The 4,730-nt window shown below is 46.1% G+C and overlaps 1 pseudogene; it reads right to left on the bottom strand.

Moving 5' to 3' along the window:
* Positions 1-655: 655 nt before the first annotated feature.
* LOC124648151 lies at positions 656-2,051 on the bottom strand (annotated as a pseudogene).
* Positions 2,052-4,730: the final 2,679 nt, after the last annotated feature.

Raw genomic sequence — 4,730 nt, 5'->3', positions numbered from 1 at the left:
AACCACAGTACAGTGGACACCCTTTGTGCAACAACAAAATAAAAAAATGAACTTCAAAGATAGTGAAACTTATAGTTGCCTCTAGAAAGATGAGTTAGTGAAGTTAACCTTATGAATTTGGCAACATAATTAAGTGCCCAGCAGAGCACATGTAGTGCAGCAAATATTACAAAAGAAAAACTAGATCTTCTAATAAATAAATACTATATAAAAGCAACAAACCACTGAGATCAGAATCATGAACTTGCAAAAGAAAAGGTGCAGGAGATCCGAATCATTAAGGGGACATTAAATGAATCCAAAGGTTCCAGGTAGACTGCGATTAACCCTTAATTGTTTACAGGTTTGTTCCATGCTTTTGGTTTCTTTTACGAAGAAAAGAAAATCTGATAAATATCATCAGGAACAACGCATGAAAAAAGATGAGCGGGTGACAGAACAAAATGTTACCATAAAGAACTGTCATGGCATTTTTACTTTGAGAAGATGTACAGTACGGAATGATATTATACATAAGGAGAAGGCAAATAGACATTTCATGCCAAGTAGTCCACAAGAATCAACATGCTCATACGATAAAAACAAGAAAATTGTTCTGCCTTCTTGAAGAAACCAGACCATCTAATATACAACACACAGTTGATGTTTACTCTTGTCAGTGCCATTGCTTCGCAATCTCCTGCTGCCTGGATAACTCATCCAGATTGGTATTGCTTGCCAGTAAACCTCGCAGGGTTCACAGTTTGTCAGGGCTAGCTCTCTGGAAGAGGCCCCTCAAGGCAATATTTGGCGGACCCTCTCTGAATCACTCATCCAGATTGAAAAATCATGATTCTCGTTGACAACATGGGGCCTGGATCTCCAGTACTCTGTACAGATGCGATCTCTATCCTTTGTCCTGATTGCCTGTAAAGGATTAGAAAAACAGCTACTGCAAAAATCGAAGTGTATGGCTACAACCAATTAACATAATTATAATACTGTAGGTTTGTGCAAGTGAAACCGCTAAGTGGCAATCATCCATGCAATCAAGCAATGACAAAAACTTAGCACCTGAACTGGATTTATAATTTTCACCATTAACTGAATTAGGGTAACAGAAGAGTCTTGCCATATTGCTACAGAGTTTGTTCAGAAATTAGTTTTTATAGAACAGTTACTATGTTGTAATAATAAAATAACATATTTCCAAGAATCTGTACAGAGAGTCAAAGGATTGGCAAATAAAAAGTTTTTTAAGATGTACTAAAAGTATTAAGCTAGAGAATCTGTCCAGCTGTGCGGGGATTGTTGGCCTCATCCCTAAATATATGTGAATGCAAGAGAAAATCTTTCTCAAAAGCGGTCTTTTGGCATAGGCAGGTGGTGCTAAGATTTTCAACAACAAAAAAAGGGAATCGTTCACAAATTAGTCAAGTGACTGCCAAGAACCAATATCTCACCCGAACTACTGCTGGGTGATAAAAGCCCAAACATTTCAAGACCATCAACTGATCTTGGGGGCTGCAGAGTGGAAGGTTAGGCCTTCCCATACTGAGTTTCCCTCGTATTTCCATGTTCAGCCTCTCTGTGACCATGTTCCAGCATCTGGTAGGAGACACATTAATAAAAACTTCACCTCGGCACTTATCTACAGTAACCTGAAAATTTATATCAAGTAATAAGATATCCAGATGCTGAAGAAGTACATACTAGTCACAGAACTGAAATTTACCATAAACAGAGGCCCCTGCAACCCCGCGTTTAATATTTCAGAAACATGGTGTATGTCATTTGCATTGGATCCACAATGCTGAAGTATTTACTCGGCTCCTAAACCCTGCATTCAAAAAGAGATGGAATGTTAACAAGAAGTAGCGAAACAAAGATCAAACTGCCTATAAAAGATAAAAGAAATTCGCCAGCATCCACAAAAATAAAAGATGCATTAATCGTGGCAACGGAGCAGGAAAATGAATTCAGTGAAACCACAGCATGAAAGAGAGTAGTAAATAAATAATTACAGTGCAGAAGGGGACATTTTCAGTGAGAAACTGAGAATCATCAATCATCGCAGGGCACACCAAGAAACATCGCAATCGAAATTAAGGCTGAACGAGATGAATCCAAACAGAATACATCGCCGCGCGACCACAGCAGCAGCAACCATAAGGAGGTCATTCAGGGCGGGTATGGATGCCGACAGAGGGGGAGAAACACTAGACGACGGCGGAGGAGGCGGGAGACGAACCACGCATCGATTCTGCTGGCGGGCGGCGTGCCAACGGAACTGGCAGTCGTCGAAGAACCAGATGTAGCCGCAGCAGGCGCCGGGTGGCCCGCCTCGGCAGGCAGGCGGCAAATGCGGCCTTGTCCCACCTCTCTCTCTCTCGTCTTATTCGCCATTTGCGGGGCCGGCCGCCGCTGGGAGCGCCGTCTCCGGCGCAACAAGTTTGTTTTTTTTTAGGCTTGGAAGTTGGAACCCTCACTTCCGTTACGGGCACAACAGTCATTGACCACCATAGCATGCTTACTGGCCAGAACACCCGGCGATTACGGTTCCACTCAACACTTAAGCAGCCTCTCATATACGAGACTGCTGGTGAATTCTCGACTATTCATACTAAGAGCATCTCCAGTCGCGTCCCCCAAACCGTTCCCCAAAGGGATTTGGGGCGCGCCGGACAGAAAATGCGTTTCAGCCGCGTCCTCCAAAGCCCTTTTTTGTCCGGCGCGCCCCTATACGGTGTCCGGCGCCCTGAGCCCGTCCCCGTCCCACAGGGGACGCTCCGGGGACGCCGGACACAACGAAAGCGAGGCGGGGAGTGGCGGGGCCGACCCGTCGGCGGCACAATTAATTTAAACCTAACCGTCGCCTACCTCGCGACGGAAGTTGTTGGCGCGCGGCGGCGGTGCGATTCCCGCGAGAGGGCGCAGGCGGCGCGTCCCGTCGCGCCTAGCTCGCGTGCCGGCGTTAATGAGCGCCACCGCTCCTCCGCCTCCCTCCGGCCTATAAAAAGGTGCGCCTCTCATCGTCCCTCTCACACACAAACCCTAGCGCCTCTCTCCCAAACCCTAGCCGCCACCATCTCTCAACAAGACTCGACGCTATGTCTGGTAGAGGCGGAGGCCGACCTCGCGGCCGCGGCCGTGGTCGTGGTCGTGGTCGTGGCCGCGGCATAGGCGAACGCTCGCCGTCGCCTCCCACGCCGTCGTCTTCATCGTCGGAGATGGACGTGGAGCCGGACGTCTCGTTCGAGTTCGTCCACGTCCTCAAGGGCGACCCGCGCGGCATCCGAGAGGCTGCCGGACTCCTTCGCCGAGTACGTCGGCGGCGTACGCCCGCGCACGATGCATCTGCGGGAGCATTCGTGCGGCTACCGCTGGTGGATCGTCAAGGCGATCTACGACGCGCGCGGCAAGATGTACCTCAACATCGGGCCGGGAGAAGTTCGCGCGCCACCACAGCCTCGAAGCCGGCTTCATCCTCGTGTTCTCCTACTTCGGCAACAGGGACATGAGCGTCAAGGTCTTCGACGAGAGGCGCTGCCTCCGGGACTACCACGTCGACGGGGACTCCCACGACGACAGCACCGACGAGGAGGACGACCGAATGAGTGTTGTTTCTTCGCAGCGAATACGTGCACGGAGGTTTCTGCCTGTTCGCCTCATCGGTAGAACCAACAAGGGCACCATCCTCCCGCTGGATTTTCCAGTTTAGGTGATCGGGTGTGCCCTCGAGTGTTCTTTCTTAGCAGCGAACACACGAAACCTTCGATGCACGGCCTAGTTAGGTTTAGTTTGTTTGCAATATTTTATATTTGTGTCCACCATGGTTCAAACTATGTATTAGTTTGTGGACAACCATGTTCCAAACTATGTCTTCGTGTAAACCACGTTCCCAATTATGTATTAGTTTGTGGAAATTGAAATAAAAATGCCAGAAAAATTATTTTAAATGTTTGGGGGTGGCGTTTGGGGGACGCGGCTGGGGAGCGACGTCCCCCAAACGCGGCACGAACGAAACACGTCCCCCAAACGCTCGATCCGGCGCAGTTTGGGGGACGGTTTGGGGGACGCGACTGGAGATGCTCTAAGAGTAATATAAATAGAAGCATCAAATAGAAACATCATATTCATACAATTGCAAAACATTTTGGTGAAATAAAAAAGTGAGGTGGCAACTAGCTAAGTTACTATTACATCACTCACCCCAAAACAACATGAGTTTACAACATAATGATACAATGCATATTACTAGTTTAAATTTACTCTTCACTATGACCAACCTAATCACACTATAGATAAGAAATATATTAATGTAAAAAACACAGTATAATCTACAATTGTCTTATGCTTAAAGAAACCCTTGCTGCAACGATGATGTTAATTTTGGAAGTGCTAGTAGTAACTATACTTTAAAAGAGTAAAGCATGATTATGATTGCCATGATTCATTTAATGACCCTCTTGAAATTTACAAAATTTGCTATGTTACATAATTTGAAAGAGTAGTTTGTTCAGATGTCAAATGTCTTAATCCTTCCGTCCTATAATAAGTGTCGCTGATATAGTACAAAGTTGATAAAATCAACAATAATTATTATGGATTGGATGGAGTAACATTTGCAATACCATCAGGTTTTGAAATGATTTTTTTTGGAAATTATCTAACCATTTTCACCCTTAACCTACGGGGTCTATGTAAAAGAGAGCAGATGGTTGGCTTGAAAATTCATTATCGATTAGTTG

This window comes from Lolium rigidum, chromosome 4 (assembly GCF_022539505.1).
Source record: "Lolium rigidum isolate FL_2022 chromosome 4, APGP_CSIRO_Lrig_0.1, whole genome shotgun sequence".
Taxonomy (NCBI): Eukaryota; Viridiplantae; Streptophyta; class Magnoliopsida; order Poales; family Poaceae; genus Lolium; species Lolium rigidum.
The sequence above is the reverse complement of the archived record's forward strand: the minus strand, read 5'-3'. Positions and strand labels throughout refer to the sequence as shown.